This window comes from Ambystoma mexicanum, chromosome 1q, assembly GCF_040938575.1.
Source record: "Ambystoma mexicanum isolate Mex_15411 chromosome 1q, UKY_AmexF1_1, whole genome shotgun sequence".
NCBI classification, from domain to species: domain Eukaryota; kingdom Metazoa; phylum Chordata; class Amphibia; order Caudata; family Ambystomatidae; genus Ambystoma; species Ambystoma mexicanum.
This window is the reverse complement of record NC_090922.1, coordinates 1,534,258,890-1,534,276,424: the sequence shown is the minus strand read 5'-3', so window position 1 is coordinate 1,534,276,424 and position 17,535 is coordinate 1,534,258,890.

Below are 17,535 nucleotides of genomic sequence, written 5' to 3'. Positions count from 1 at the left end.
ACGAACTGCTCAAAAGGCTTACCTGGCTGGTCGCCTCTCAGCTGGCACCACTCCGGACATTCCACTTGCGCTGAAGAATACCGCAACCTACAAGGAAGGAAAACACAGGTTAGCAAAGGCAAGACTTCGCAGTGCTGCGCATAGCGCTTACTTAGCGCATCATAGCGCTCTTAATGCGCCATTATTTACCAGCGGGGCTCAACAAATCCAGTTCGCCGCGCTGATGCTCCGCATAACTAAGGGAGAAAAAAGAGACATTTTAAACAAAGAAAGGCATGCAGGATAGCAACAAAACTAAAGAACAGCAATAAGACCTAACTGAACAATATCTAACGGGCCGGCGTCAGTGAAGTAACTGGACCGCACTCGCCATGAAAGACAACGCGCCCCTGCAAAGAAGGTAGGACGGAGAGCACGCCTAATTCCACCACAAGGCAGAACATTCCCCTCAGACCACATCCAGACAAAGCTGAGAAGCATACCAGCGAGTAATCCGGCTGGGTGGCGTCCCTGTGGATACCAGGTGAGCGTAACACCTTCTTTATCATAGTCATTCATCCTAGATCTTCCTCTTTGTCATAGTTCATCATAGGCCTTTGTGCATGACCCTTCACCTTCGTCATAGTCATTCTTCCTAAGGTTGGAAAGGGGCACAGGGCCTCATTACTACTCCAGCGGTAGCCGTGCCGGTAAAAACAGCAGGCTGCTGCCAGAGTTGTGTATTTTTTCCAGCGCCTGTCAATGGGGAATCACCGGGGCATTACATCCCTGGCGGTCCCTGAAGCCAGGCGTCAAAAAAAGTTACGCCCCATTCCCATTTGAGTCCCATAGGACTCAATGGGATTGGGGAAGACGGTAGCACCGGCACCATTCATAATGGTGCCGATTGTACCATCAAAGTCTGTGAGCAGGTGCCTTTCCGCCCACCAGGTCAGACCTGGCGGGCGGATAGGCACCCGGCCCGCAAACCTGTACTCTGCCGGTACAGGTAGCAATGGTGCCCTTAAGCCTACCAGCACTGTTGTTACTGGACCGGCAGGATTGCAATGAGGCCAACAGTCTTCCCACACCCCAAAGCGCTACAGAATAAGGCAAATACCGTGATGGTAATGTAAGAGACCAAGGTGTGTGGTGCCTTTAAGGCTTCGACATGATCATATAATTGCATGCTTTATTCATGTAGTGCGCATGCGGGTACAAATGCCATCTTAGATATTAGCAGCCATATTGGAATGTAAGGCCTAAACGCAGCGCAGCAGCTAGCATCCCAGGTATGGGCTGCGAACATGGGGAAAATACCAGGTTGTATCCGGGGCACTGATGAAAAAATCCAGAGCCACAGAGATCCATAAACCCTTCATTGTTTTAAAATTTGGCAGCCTTCGTGCTCTGGTAAGAATGTGCCCAGCAAGGCCAAGGGAGGATGACTGAGTGTCTCTGTATGATACAATCCCATGAGAAGGAGGCCACGGGCCTCCAACCCCCACCAGTCCCAATTCTAAGTCATAGTACCCAAATTGTCCTAGCCTTGAGACCACTGATTTCCAAGGTACCAGCCAACCCCAGACCACTGATAATAAAACTGTTAGACCCGCAATTGATCAAGCAAGATCAGAAAGCAGGGCTTTCTTGCCTTCACTTTTGGGTCACGTGATTTGTCCTGCGAGATGCAGGAAGGGATGAAATTACAGCCCAGAACGAGGGTGGAAGACCTTGGAGAGGTGCCGGCCTGCCTGGGACCGAGTGAAGTGTTTAAGTTAGTATGACCTCGGCTTTCCCACCGTACTCCTGTCTGCTCATACCAGGTGCACTGCTACATAGATATAGATGTGTTGCTTAGTTTGCAAATAATTGCCAATTACCCGGCTTGTGACCAATGAAGAATGCAACATCACCCATGTGGGAGCAGATGGAGGAACGGGGCTGGGTCCAATAGCCTGGCATTCCCTATGGAGCAGGCTGTCCATGTATAGAGTCTCACCAACCAGCCAGGCTGGATTTTACTGTATGTAATGATGTCATTGATGACGCTTTGTACCTTCATAATGTGCTGTACATGCAGATTTTGCCAGAATGTTCCACGGCCACAGAACTCTTTGTTGGCGCTTCCCATTTTCGTGTGAAAGTAAACTTGTTATCCTTGCAAGAGGTGTATGGGCCTTTTTCCCTAGTGGGTTGTATTTATTCTGGGGCGACCGTCCATGGGCTTTCCTACACTACTCCTTCATCATAGAGCTTAATCATAATCCTTTGTGATAGTCCTTATACTTCATCATAGTCCTTCATCATAATCCTTTATGCTAATCCTTCTCCTTGATTATAGGCCTTCCTACTACTCATTCAACTTCCCTTCATCACAGACTATCACAGTCACTATTGTCCTTCTCCTTTTTCATAGAACTTTTTAATAGTCCTTTCCATAGTCCTTTATAATAGTTCTTCTCCTTTGTCATGGATCATATCCTTCATCATAGTCCTTCATCATAGCCATTTTCCCTAACCATTGTCTTTCATCTTGATCCTTCATCCCAGTCCTTTTCCTTAATCGTAGTCCTTTGTCCTAGTTCTTTCCCATCATCATAGTCCTTCTTTGTCATAGAGCTTCATAATAGTCCATATCCTTCATCATAGCTTTTCTCACCCTGGTATAGTCCTTTGCCATAGTCTTTCTCCATTAACACTGTCCTTCATCGTAGTCATTTTCTGCATTGTTGTCCTTCTTCCAAGTAATTCTCCTTTACCATAGTCCAGCATCAATGTCCTTCAACCCACTCATTCTCCATCACCATAATCCTTTGTCCTAGCCCTTCTCCTTCTTTGCAGTTCTTTGTCATCGTGTTTTGGCATCGTTCTTCTCTTTTGTCATAATTCCTTATCTTTGTGCTTCCTTCGTCTTAGTCTTTGTCATAGTCCTAAATAATGGTTCGTCATCATAGACCTTCTCCTTCATCATTGTCCTTTGTCATAGTCCATATCCTTTGTCATAGTTTTCCAGCCCACTCCTCCTCCTACATCCAAGTCCTCCATACTCCATCATAGTGTTTCGCCTTCTTTTTAATACCTCTCCTTCATCTGGTTTTCTAGTCATTTGTCCTAGTCAGACTGTCTGCAATTTTAGGAAGTTGTCCAGGAAGAAAGGTGAGAGGAATACGGTAATTCTCCCCCCTTCCTGCATTTAGTTCGTCAAATGGCCTGCTGGACAGAAGGGTCGCTTGGGATCCAGTGTCCACCAGTGCCAAAATTGTACCCTGCCCCTGTACTTGTACCGGGGCATAGTATCTTCCCTCCTTCTCCTCAAGGGGGCACAGATAATGCACATTTTTTGGACAACTGGTGGGCTAATTTTCTGGTTTTGGACAAGGAAAGAGAAGAGATTTGGGAATCTGAAAGAAAAAGTTGGCAACTCGAGATAGGAGACATTTTGAGTTCCACTGGTTCCAGTTCTGGGACGCCCCCCCTTTTTGGAGGCAGTCACCAGGATGGGTTTGAACCAGGGGATTTTGATGCTGTTGGTTCTGGGATGAGATGATGGGCGGCGCTAGCTCAGTCCCCACATCTACTCAGCCTATCTGTGAATCCCTTGGAACACATTTTTCTTTGGGAGGAGTTCCCCCATCTCTGAAGGAGAAGATCCTTTTCCCAGGATCCTCTGAGGATCCCTCTCTCTCAAATTGGTAGATCTGTACCTCATCCTCAAAGTGGGTCTGTTTGGGTCCTTTGTTTCTCCTACCTCCTCTCTGCTCCTTGGGTGGCAGACTTTCAGGGGTAGGAGATTTTGTTTCCGGTTCCTGGGTTTCCAGGGGCTGTTTACAAGTGGGGAAACATGCTTCCTCCAAGGCTTTACACCCCCCTTCCCCTTGTGCCTCCTCCCTGAGAACCAGTGGGTTATCGGGATGCTGCCCCCGTCATTGTTCTGGAGCACCAGGCCCAGAGTTTGGGGTATTCTGTGCCGGCATGCTCATCTGGGGGTTCTGCTAAGCCCTCAGCATGCGACCCAGATCCTGTGCCATATTTTGGACCTGGCGCTCTAACTGTAAAACCCGCTCAGGCTGATACGGGCTTCTGTTTTCTCCCCTGGGCTGATCCCGGGAAGGGTAGCTATCCCTTCTCTGGTAGTACCCCAGGTTGGGAAGATTTGGGTTCCCCTCCACCCTTGGCCTCCCCTCTCCCGGATTAGGTTGTCTGGGCTCAGGGAATTGGGGAAAGAAGGATGGATGGTTTTGGGGCTGGAAGTTGGGTGGATACCTGGGGATGTGCTTGGGAACTACTTTATTGTATTGTCAGCCAACATGGAGGCATCCACATAGCTTGGTTCCTAAAAATCAAGCTATGCGGTCTAGTGTTTTGGGTGTGGTAGCCTAGGGACTACTTTACCTGGACTATTTTGTTGGGGCTATTTAAACCACACCCGAGTAAGACAACACACTTCGCCTTACTTTGCAGCTTGCAAGGTGACGCTCACCGTGTCCAGCTATTCCCTCGTACCTCAGAGAAGCAGAACCTGCAAGGAGACAAAAGGAACATCATTAGCAGCAGCATCTTACCTTCAGTCTTCACCTTTCAACACTCGCAGCTACTGAGAAAAGCTTCCTCGAATCTGCACGCCTCCCGGACAGAACGACCTGAACGAGGAAGATAGAGGCAACATTAAAGAAAGCAGTAGAGACATTTACAAATTACGAACTGCTCAAAAGGCTTACCTGGCTGGTCGCCTCTCGGCTGGCACCACTCCGGACATTTAATCCTTCATGCTAATCCTTCTCCTTGATTATAGGCCTTCCTACTACTCATTCAACTGCCCTTCATCACAGACTATCACAGTCACTATTGACCTTCTCCTTTTTCATAGACCTTTTTAATAGTCCTTTCCATAGTCCTTTATAATAGTTCTTCTCCTTTGTCATGGATCATATCCTTCATCATAGTCCTTCATCATAGCCATTTTCCCTAAACATTGTCTTTCATCTTAATCCTTCATCCCAGTCCTTTTCCTTAATCGTAGTCCTTTGTCCTAGTTCTTTCCCATCATCATAGTCCTTCTTTGTCATAGAGCTTCATAATAGTCCATATCCTTCATCATAGCTTTTCTCACCCTGGTATAGTCCTTTGCCATAGTCCTTCTCCATTAACACTGTCCTTCATCGTAGTCATTTTCTGCATTGTTGTCCTTCTTCCAAGTAATTCTCCTTTACCATAGTCCAGCATCAATGTCCTTCAACCCACTCATTCTCCATCACCATAATCCTTTGTCCTAGCCCTTCTCCTTCTTTGCAGTTCTTTGTCATCGTGTTTTGGCATAGTTCTTCTCTTTTGTCATAATTCCTTATCTTTGTGCTTCCTTCATCTTAGTCTTTGTCATAGTCCTAAATAATGGTTCGTCATCATAGACCTTCTCCTTCATCATTGTCCTTTGTCATAGTCCGTATCCTTTGTCATAGTTTTCCAGCCCACTCCTCCTCCTACATCCAAGTCCTCCATACTCCATCGTAGTGTTTCGCCTTCTTTTTAATACCTCTCCTTCATCTGGTTTTCTAGTCATTTGTCCTAGTCAGACTGTCTGCAATTTTAGGAATTAGATAATAGAGTTTCCTTCCCGTCAAAGTTCTGAAGTTGTCCAGGAAGAAAGGTGAGAGGAATACGGTAATTCTCCCCCCTTCCTGCATTTAGTTCGTCAAATGGCCTGCTGGACAGAAGGGTCGCTTGGGATCCAGTGTCCACCAGTGCCAAAATTGTACCCTGCCCCTGTACTTGTACCGGGGCATAGTATCTTCCCTCCTTCTCCTCAAGGGGGCACAGATAATGCACATTTTTTGGACAACTGGTGGGCTAATTTTCTGGTTTTGGACAAGGAAAGAGAAGAGATTTGGGAATCTGAAAGAAAAAGTTGGCAACTCGAGATAGGAGACATTTTGAGTTCCACTGGTTCCAGTTCTGAGACGCCCCCCCTTTTTGGAGGCAGTCACCAGGATGGGTTTGAACCAGGGGATTTTGATGCTGTTGGTTCTGGGATGAGATGATGGGCGGCGCTAGCTCAGTCCCCACATCTACTCAGCCTATCTGTGAATCCCTTGGAACACATTTTTCTTTGGGAGGAGTTCCCCCATCTCTGAAGGAGAAGATCCTTTTCCCAGGATCCTCTGAGGATCCCTCTCTCTCAAATTGGTAGATCTGTACCTCATCCTCAAAGTGGGTCTGTTTGGGTCCTTTGTTTCTCCTACCTCCTCTCTGCTCCTTGGGTGGCAGACTTTCAGGGGTAGGAGATTTTGTTTCCGGTTCCTGGGTTTCCAGGGGCTGTTTACAAGTGGGGAAAGATGCTTCCTCCAAGGCTTTACACCACCCTTCCCCTTGTGCCTCCTCCCTGAGAACCAGTGGGTTATCGGGATGCTGCCCCGTCATTGTTCTGGAGCACCAGGCCCAGAGTTTGGGGTATTCTGTGTGGGCATGCTCATCTGGGGGTTCTGCTAAGCCCTCAGCATGCGACCCAGATCCTGTGCCATATTTTGGACCTGGCGCTCTAACTGTGAAACCCGCTCAGGCTGATACGGGCTTCTGTTTTCTCCCCTTGGCTGATCCCGGGAAGGGTAGCTATCCCTTCTCTGGTAGTACCCCAGGTTGGGAAGATTTGGGTTCCCCTCCACCCTTGGCCTCCCCTCTCCCGGATTAGGTTGTCTGGGCTCAGGGAATTGGGGAAAGAAGGATGGATGGTTTTGGGGCTGGAAGTTGGGTGGATACCTGGGGATGTGCTTGGGAACTACTTTATTGTATTGTCAGCCAACATGGAGGCATCCACATAGCTTGGTTCCTAAAAATCAAGCTATGCGGTCTAGTGTTTTGGGTGTGGTAGCCTAGGGACTACTTTACCTGGACTATTTTGTTGGGGCTATTTAAACCACACCCGAGTAAGACAACACACTTCGCCTTACTTTGCAGCTTGCAAGGTGACGCTCACCGTGTCCAGCTATTCCCTCGTACCTCAGAGAAGCAGAACCTGCAAGGAGACAAAAGGAACATCATTAGCAGCAGCATCTTACCTTCAGTCTTCACCTTTCAACACTCGCAGCTACTGAGAAAAGCTTCCTCGAATCTGCACGCCTCCCGGACAGAACGACCTGAACGAGGAAGATAGAGGCAACATTAAAGAAAGCAGTAGAGACATTTACAAATTACGAACTGCTCAAAAGGCTTACCTGGCTGGTCGCCTCTCAGCTGGCACCACTCCGGACATTCCACTTGCGCTGAAGAATACCGCAACCTACAAGGAAGGAAAACACAGGTTAGCAAAGGCAAGACTTCGCAGTGCTGCGCATAGCGCTTACTTAGCGCATCATAGCGCTCTTAATGCGCCATTATTTACCAGCGGGGCTCAACAAATCCAGTTCGCCGCGCTGATGCTCCGCATAACTAAGGGAGAAAAAAGAGACATTTTAAACAAAGAAAGGCATGCAGGATAGCAACAAAACTAAAGAACAGCAATAAGACCTACCTGAACAATATCTAACAGGCCGGCGTCAGTGAAGTAACTGGACCGCACTCGCCATGAAAGACAACGCGCCGCTGCAAAGAAGGCAGGACGGAGAGCACGCCTAATTCCACCACAAGGCAGAACATTCCCCGCAGACCACATACGGACAAAGCTGAGAAGCATACCAGCGAGTAATCCGGCTGGGTGGCGTCCCTGTGGATACCAGGTGAGCGTAACACCTTCTTTATCATAGTCATTCATCCTAGATCTTCCTCTTTGTCATAGTTCATCATAGGCCTTTGTGCATGACCCTTCACCTTCGTCATAGTCATTCTTCCTAAGGTTGGAAAGGGGCACAGGGCCTCATTACAACTCCAGCGGTAGCCGTGCCGGTAAAAACAGCAGGCTGCTGCCAGAGTTGTGTATTTTTTCCAGCGCCTGTCAATGGGGAATCACCGGGGCATTACATCCCTGGCGGTCCCTGAAGCCAGGCGTCAAAAAAAGTTACGCCCCATTCCCATTTGAGTCCCATAGGACTCAATGGGATTGGGGAAGACGGTAGCACCGGCACCATTCATAATGGTGCCGATTGTACCATCAAAGTCTGTGAGCAGGTGCCTTTCCGCCCACCAGGTCAGACCTGGCGGGCGGATAGGCACCCGGCCCGCAAACCTGTACTCTGCCGGTACAGGTAGCAATGGTGCCCTTAAGCCTACCAGCACTGTTGTTACTGGACCGGCAGGATTGCAATGAGGCCAACAGTCTTCCCACACCCCAAAGCGCTACAGAATAAGGCAAATACCGTGATGGTAATGTAAGAGACCAAGGTGTGTGGTGCCTTTAAGGCTTCGACATGATCATATAATTGCATGCTTTATTCATGTAGTGCGCATGCGGGTACAAATGCCATCTTAGATATTAGCAGCCATATTGGAATGTAAGGCCTAAACGCAGCGCAGCAGCTAGCATCCCAGGTATGGGCTGCGAACATGGGGAAAATACCAGGTTGTATCCGGGGCACTGATGAAAAAATCCAGAGCCACAGAGATCCATAAACCCTTCATTGTTTTAAAATTTGGCAGCCTTCGTGCTCTGGTAAGAATGTGCCCAGCAAGGCCAAGGGAGGATGACTGAGTGTCTCTGTATGATACAATCCCATGAGAAGGAGGCCACGGGCCTCCAACCCCCACCAGTCCCAATTCTAAGTCATAGTACCCAAATTGTCCTAGCCTTGAGACCACTGATTTCCAAGGTACCAGCCAACCCCAGACCACTGATAATAAAACTGTTAGACCCGCAATTGATCAAGCAAGATCAGAAAGCAGGGCTTTCTTGCCTTCACTTTTGGGTCACGTGATTTGTCCTGCGAGATGCAGGAAGGGATGAAATTACAGCCCAGAACGAGGGTGGAAGACCTTGGAGAGGTGCCGGCCTGCCTGGGACCGAGTGAAGTGTTTAAGTTAGTATGACCTCGGCTTTCCCACCGTACTCCTGTCTGCTCATACCAGGTGCACTGCTACATAGATATAGATGTGTTGCTTAGTTTGCAAATAATTGCCAATTACCCGGCTTGTGACCAATGAAGAATGCAACATCACCCATGTGGGAGCAGATGGAGGAACGGGGCTGGGTCCAATAGCCTGGCATTCCCTATGGAGCAGGCTGTCCATGTATAGAGTCTCACCAACCAGCCAGGCTGGATTTTACTGTATGTAATGATGTCATTGATGACGCTTTGTACCTTCATAATGTGCTGTACATGCAGATTTTGCCAGAATGTTCCACGGCCACAGAACTCTTTGTTGGCGCTTCCCATTTTCGTGTGAAAGTAAACTTGTTATCCTTGCAAGAGGTGTATGGGCCTTTTTCCCTAGTGGGTTGTATTTATTCTGGGGCGACCGTCCATGGGCTTTCCTACACTACTCCTTCATCATAGAGCTTAATCATAATCCTTTGTGATAGTCCTTATACTTCATCATAGTCCTTCATCATAATCCTTTATGCTAATCCTTCTCCTTGATTATAGGCCTTCCTACTACTCATTCAGCTTCCCTTCATCACAGACTATCACAGTCACTATTGTCCTTCTCCTTTTTCATAGAACTTTTTAATAGTCCTTTCCATAGTCCTTTATAATAGTTCTTCTCCTTTGTCATGGATCATATCCTTCATCATAGTCCTTCATCATAGCCATTTTCCCTAACCATTGTCTTTCATCTTGATCCTTCATCCCAGTCCTTTTCCTTAATCGTAGTCCTTTGTCCTAGTTCTTTCCCATCATCATAGTCCTTCTTTGTCATAGAGCTTCATAATAGTCCATATCCTTCATCATAGCTTTTCTCACCCTGGTATAGTCCTTTGCCATAGTCTTTCTCCATTAACACTGTCCTTCATCGTAGTCATTTTCTGCATTGTTGTCCTTCTTCCAAGTAATTCTCCTTTACCATAGTCCAGCATCAATGTCCTTCAACCCACTCATTCTCCATCACCATAATCCTTTGTCCTAGCCCTTCTCCTTCTTTGCAGTTCTTTGTCATCGTGTTTTGGCATCGTTCTTCTCTTTTGTCATAATTCCTTATCTTTGTGCTTCCTTCATCTTAGTCTTTGTCATAGTCCTAAATAATGGTTCGTCATCATAGACCTTCTCCTTCATCATTGTCCTTTGTCATAGTCCATATCCTTTGTCATAGTTTTCCAGCCCACTCCTCCTCCTACATCCAAGTCCTCCATACTCCATCGTAGTGTTTCGCCTTCTTTTTAATACCTCTCCTTCATCTGGTTTTCTAGTCATTTGTCCTAGTCAGACTGTGTGCAATTTTAGGAATTAGATAATAGAGTTTCCTTCCCGTCAAAGTTCTGAAGTTGTCCAGGAAGAGAGGTGAGAGGAATACGGTAATTCTCCCCCCTTCCTGCATTTAGTTCGTCAAATGGCCTGCTGGACAGAAGGGTCGCTTGGGATCCAGTGTCCACCAGTGCCAAAATTGTACCCTGCCCCTGTACTTATACCGGGGCATAGTATCTTCCCTCCTTCTCCTCAAGGGGGCACAGATAATGCACATTTTTTGGACAACTGGTGGGCTAATTTTCTGGTTTTGGACAAGGAAAGAGAAGAGATTTGGGAATCTGAAAGAAAAAGTTGGCAACTCGAGATAGGAGACATTTTGAGTTCCACTGGTTCCAGTTCTGGGACGCCCCCCCTTTTTGGAGGCAGTCACCAGGATGGGTTTGAACCAGGGGATTTTGATGCTGTTGGTTCTGGGATGAGATGATGGGTGGCGCTAGCTCAGTCCCCACATCTACTCAGCCTATCTGTGAATCCCTTGGAACACATTTTTCTTTGGGAGGAGTTCCCCCATCTCTGAAGGAGAAGATCCTTTTCCCAGGATCCTCTGAGGATCCCTCTCTCTCAAATTGGTAGATCTGTACCTCATCCTCAAAGTGGGTCTGTTTGGGTCCTTTGTTTCTCCTACCTCCTCTCTGCTCCTTGGGTGGCAGACTTTCAGGGGTAGGAGATTTTGTTTCCGGTTCCTGGGTTTCCAGGGGCTGTTTACAAGTGGGGAAACATGCTTCCTCCAAGGCTTTACACCCCCCTTCCCCTTGTGCCTCCTCCCTGAGAACCAGTGGGTTATCGGGATGCTGCCCCCGTCATTGTTCTGGAGCACCAGGCCCAGAGTTTGGGGTATTCTGTGCCGGCATGCTCATCTGGGGGTTCTGCTAAGCCCTCAGCATGCGACCCAGATCCTGTGTCATATTTTGGACCTGGCGCTCTAACTGTAAAACCCGCTCAGGCTGATACGGGCTTCTGTTTTCTCCCCTGGGCTGATCCCGGGAAGGGTAGCTATCCCTTCTCTGGTAGTACCCCAGGTTGGGAAGATTTGGGTTCCCCTCCACCCTTGGCCTCCCCTCTCCCGGATTAGGTTGTCTGGGCTCAGGGAATTGGGGAAAGAAGGATGGATGGTTTTGGGGCTGGAAGTTGGGTGGATACCTGGGGATGTGCTTGGGAACTACTTTATTGTATTGTCAGCCAACATGGAGGCATCCACATAGCTTGGTTCCTAAAAATCAAGCTATGCGGTCTAGTGTTTTGGGTGTGGTAGCCTAGGGACTACTTTACCTGGACTATTTTGTTGGGGCTATTTAAACCACACCCGAGTAAGACAACACACTTCGCCTTACTTTGCAGCTTGCAAGGTGACGCTCACCGTGTCCAGCTATTCCCTCGTACCTCAGAGAAGCAGAACCTGCAAGGAGACAAAAGGAACATCATTAGCAGCAGCATCTTACCTTCAGTCTTCACCTTTCAACACTCGCAGCTACTGAGAAAAGCTTCCTCGAATCTGCACGCCTCCCGGACAGAACGACCTGAAAGAGGAAGATAGAGGCAACATTAAAGAAAGCTGTAGAGACATTTACAAATTACGAACTGCTCAAAAGGCTTACCTGGCTGGTCGCCTCTCGGCTGGCACCACTCCGGACATTCCACTTGCACTGAAGAATACCGCAACCTACAAGGAAGGAAAACACAGGTTAGCAAAGGCAAGACTTTGCAGTGCTGCGCATAGCGCTTACTTACCGCATCATAGCGCTCTTAATGCGCCATTATTTACCAGCGGGGCTCAACAAAGCCAGTTCGCCGCGCTGATGCTCTGCATAACTAAGGGAGAAAAAAGAGACATTTTAAACAAAGAAAGGCATGCAGGATAGCAACAAAACTAAAGAACAGCAATAAGACCTACCTGAACAATATCTAACAGGCCGGCGTCAGTGAAGTAACTGGACCGCACTCGCCATGAAAGACAACGCGCCCCTGCAAAGAAGGCAGGACGGAGAGCACGCCTAATTCCACCACAAAGCAGAACATTCCCCGCAGACCACATACGGACAAAGCTGAGAAGCATACCAGCGAGTAATCCGGCTGGGTGGCGTCCCTGTGGATACCAGGTGAGCGTAACACATTCTTTATCATAGTCATTCATCCTAGATCTTCCTCTTTGTCATAGTTCATCATAGGCCTTTGTGCATGACCCTTCACCTTCGTCATAGTCATTCTTCCTAAGGTTGGAAAGGGGCACAGGGCCTCATTACAACTCCAGCGGTAGCCGTGCCGGTAAAAACAGCAGGCTGCTGCCAGAGTTGTGTATTTTTTCCAGCGCCTGTCAATGGGGAATCACCGGGGCATTACATCCCTGGCGGTCCCTGAAGCCAGGCGTCAGAAAAAGTTACTCCCCATTCCCATTTGAGTCCCATAGGACTCAATGGGATTGGGGAAGACGGTAGCACCGGCACCATTCATAATGGTGCCGATTGTACCATCAAAGTCTGCGAGCAGGTGCCTTTCCGCCCACCAGGTCAGACCTGGCGGGCGGAAAGGCACCCGGCCCGCAAACTTGTTCTTTGCCGGTACAGGTAGCAATGGTGCCCTTAAGCCTACCAGCACTGTTGTTACTGGACCGGCAGGGTTGCAATGAGGCCAACAGTCTTCCCACACCCCAAAGCGCTACAGAATAAGGCAAATACCGTGATGGAAATGTAAGAGACCAAGGTGTGTGGTGCCTTTCAGGCTTCGACATGATCATATAATTGCATGCTTTATTCATGTAGTGCGCATGCGGGTACAAATGCCATCTTAGATATTAGCAGCCATATTGGAATGTAAGGCCTAAACGCAGCGCAGCAGCTAGCATCCCAGGTATGGGCTGCGAACATGGGGAAAATACCAGGTTGTATCCGGGGCACTGATGAAAAAATCCAGAGCCACAGAGATCCATAAACCCTTCATTGTTTTAAAATTTGGCAGCCTTTGTGCTCTGGTAAGAATGTGCCCAGCAAGGCCAAGGGAGGATGACTGAGTGTCTCTGTATGATACAATCCCATGAGAAGGAGGCCACGGGCCTCCAACCCCCACCAGTCCCAATTCTAAGTCATAGTACCCAAATTGTCCTAGCCTTGAGACCACTGATTTCCAAGGTACCAGCCAACCCCAGACCACTGATTATAAAACTGTTAGATCCGCAATTGATCAAGCAAGATCAGAAAGCAGGGCTTTCTTGCCTTCACTTTTGGGTCACGTGATTTGTCCTGCGAGATGCAGGAAGGGATGAAATTACAGCCCAGAACGAGGGTGGAAGATCTTGGAGAGGTGCCGGCCTGCCTGGGACCGAGTGAAGTGTTTAAGTTAGTATGACCTCGGCTTTCCCACCGTACTCCTGTCTGCTCATACCAGGTGCACTGCTACATAGATATAGATGTGTTGCTTAGTTTGCAAATAATTGCCAATTACCCGGCTTGTGACCAATGAAGAATGCAACATCACCCATGTGGGAGCAGATGGAGGAACGGGGCTGGGACCAATGGCCTGGTATTCCCTATGGAGCAGGCTGTCCATGTATAGAGTCTCACCAACCAGCCAGGCTGGTTTTTACTGTATGTAATGATGTCATTGATGACGCTTTGTACCTTCATAATGTGCTGTACATGCAGATTTTGCCAGAATGTTCCACGGCCACAGAACTCTTTGTTGGCGCTTCCCATTTTCGTGTAGAAGTAAACTTGTTATCCTTGCAAGAGGTGTATGGGCCTTTTTCCCTAGTGGGTTGTATTTATTCTGGGGCGACCGTCCATGGGCTTTCCTACACTAGTCCTTCATCATAGAGCTTAATCATAATCCTTTGTGATAGTCCTTTTACTTCATCATAGTCCTTCATCATAATCCTTCATGCTAATCCTTCTCCTTGATTATAGGCCTTCCTACTACTCATTCAACTGCCCTTCATCACAGACTATCACAGTCACTATTGTCCTTCTCCTTTTTCATAGACCTTTTTAATAGTCCTTTCCATAGTCCTTTATAATAGTTCTTCTCCTTTGTCATGGATCATATCCTTCATCATAGTCCTTCATCATAGCCATTTTCCCTAACCATTGTCTTTCATCTTAATCCTTCATCCCAGTCCTTTTCCTTAATCGTAGTCCTTTGTCCTAGTTCTTTCCCATCATCATAGTCCTTCTTTGTCATAGAGCTTCATAATAGTCCATATCCTTCATCATAGCTTTTCTCACCCTGGTATAGTCCTTTGCCATAGTCCTTCTCCATTAACACTGTCCTTCATCGTAGTCATTTTCTGAATTGTTGTCCTTCTTCCAAGTAATTCTCCTTTACCATAGTCCAGCATCAATGTCCTTCAACCTACTCATTCTCCATCACCATAATCCTTTGTCCTAGCCCTTCTCCTTCTTTGCAGTTCTTTGTCATCGTGTTTTGGCATAGTTCTTCTCTTTTGTCATAATTCCTTATCTTTGTGCTTCCTTCATCTTAGTCTTTGTCATAGTCCTAACTAATGGTTCGTCATCATAGACCTTCTCCTTCATCATTGTCCTTTGTCATAGTCCGTATCCTTTGTCATAGTTTTCCAGCCCACTCCTCCTCCTACATCCAAGTCCTCCATACTCCATCGTAGTGTTTCGCCTTCTTTTTAATACCTCTCCTTCATCTGGTTTTCTAGTCATTTGTCCTAGTCAGACTGTCTGCAATTTTAGGAATTAGATAATAGAGACAAAATATAAAAAAAACGTCTGATTGGAAAGAGTTCACTCATGTCCGAGTAATAGTCAGTGTAAAGAGGTAAAATCAGGCCTCACGTCACCCCCTTTTGATTCTTTATATGTAGCAATGGCACCAGGGTTCTACGTTGAAATACAGCATTTAAAATAACGAGACTGAAAAGGCTGATGTTTTTTTTGGTCGAATTTCAAAAATGCCTTTTCGTCCCCCCCGCTTTCCCCTTTTCTTTTTTTTTATTCCCTTACCCCTCCCCCATTTATTTTTTGTTTAAGAAAATTGAAAAATCCGATTAAAAAAACTGCGTATTTTTAAATTCATTTTAACGGGCGATTACTGGTTCTACGATGAAACACCGAATTTAAAATAAAGAGGCTGGGATCAGAAGAAACCATTTGCAAGTGGTCGACTAGAATGTCCACCAGCGCTCTCACACATGATGATTGCTAAGGTTAAAAAAAATGGTGCAAAGGAAGGAGAGAGATAGCATATGGCCTTTGTTTGCACCAAAAACAGATAGCCCTGTTTTAGGACCTCTGAACACGAGACTCACGATATGATGTATGATGTATAACTCGCTTAATAAACATGCACAAATGCCAGAGATCAATTGTGCAATCCACAGAGTGACATGGGGCATTTTGTCATGTTTTAAAAGCACATTCTTATTGACAAAAGCAAGGAAAATGTAAGTGTTGTGATGTATGTGCTTATGGGAGGGGTAGATTCGTGGGGTGGAATGTGGATTGTCCAGCCCCCCAGTTGGAATGTTATTCTTTGTCTGTTTTGCTGGGCACAGGTTGGGGGGTCTTTACTGCTTAGGTAACTTGCGAATAAATACTTTGATGCCAACTAAGAAATGCATGGAGGGCATCTTTACAGTAAGTATCACACTACGCCTATTTGGAACAGGCACAGGGGAATGTACAGAACACACGAGGATCATGTATGACCCTTTCATGCATTTCCGCCTGAAGCCAGGACAGCAGCAATTTGACCCACTGCTATTCCAGTTGCATTCATTCTGTCCCTATCAAAGGGATAAACATTATTGTTGGTTGCCAATAGCAATGCTGTTGTCACCTCATGCCCATTGGGTGCAGCGTATTTAGACGGGCTTGTTTCTGTGTGATGGGTCCCGCGCCTCATCATGAGGCCTGCCATTATGTAACATGGGGCGTAGGCATATGTTTTGTGTCTCTTTAGCTTCAGCTGCACAAGAAGGGTTTCTCCCACCATGGCTTGCTCTCCAGGATATTTGGGGTGAATCTCATATTTTTCACCACTGCAAAATGGAATTGCATCACCAGAAATGTGAGCTTGCCGGGGGCTTTGCCACATGACCAGCAGTCATCTGCATGGGGACAAAAGTAGCTTTTCTTTTCTTTCTGGAGTCCAACACATCAGGAGGAGTGTGCGCTGTTGCCAACCATCATACTTGCAGGCCACGGAGCTCCTTTTCGGGTTCAAAAGAATGCTCTTGAATTCACTATTCCCTAACAGACAGCACCAGCTGTAGCCTTCTATTTCTGTTGGCCTTGGCCTGATCAAGTGCAGATTCCATACGGTCGTCCAACTCTGGGCCCCGAGGGCCGGAATCCTGACGGGTGTTCAGGATATCCCTCAGGCATTGCTGGGGGTGGAGAAGAATGAGGGAGCTATAGCCCCTGTTCTTTCGGTTGTAGCGCCGAATAGAAGCTCAGGGACTACCACCAAAATGTTAGCTATCCCTGAATCCTGACAGTCCCGACATTAGCTTAGCCCCGGATCTTTTCCAGACCAAGCGAAACCTAATATTCATGAGGATAAATGTGCATACATTTAGAATCAGTGTATGCAAATTTATCTCATGAATATTAATGAGGGGTATCCTGAAAACCCGGCATGGATCCGGCCCCCAAGGCCTGGAGTTGGACATCCCTAAGTGAACTTGTGCTTTTCATCATGGTGCCCATCGCAGAGGGATATGCAAGTCTGTGGGCCTCATTACAAGAAAGGAGGTAATGAAAAAGGAAGGCGGAATGGTAATACCGGTATTGTTAACGGGTCCGGGCCATTACGCCCGACAACCCGCCAATACTGCCACCGCCCGTACCGTGCCCCTTCATACCGGCACGCACGCATACACGCGCCCCTTCGCGGAGTAAATACTGGGATGCCGGTAATAGGAGGACTTCACAACTCACGCGGGCATGCAATTAACGGCATCCCAAAAGTGGTAATTAGGGGCTGCATGATGGCAGCCATACAGGCATCGCGGACCACCCGTAAACAGCAACCTGCAGTCAACACACCACACCCCTTCCTACACCAAAATGATACCACCACCTGTTGCAATCATGGGGCTGGAGGACATGCCTATACTGCTACAACTACAGCAACAACACCAACTACAACAACAACTACAGCCACAGCAACAGGCAGCACAGAGGAGACGCAGGAGGAGAAGGAGGGTGAGGCAGGGCCAGCAATAACCACCAGTGCAGCCAGTAGTACCTCGTAGGCAGCCACCAAT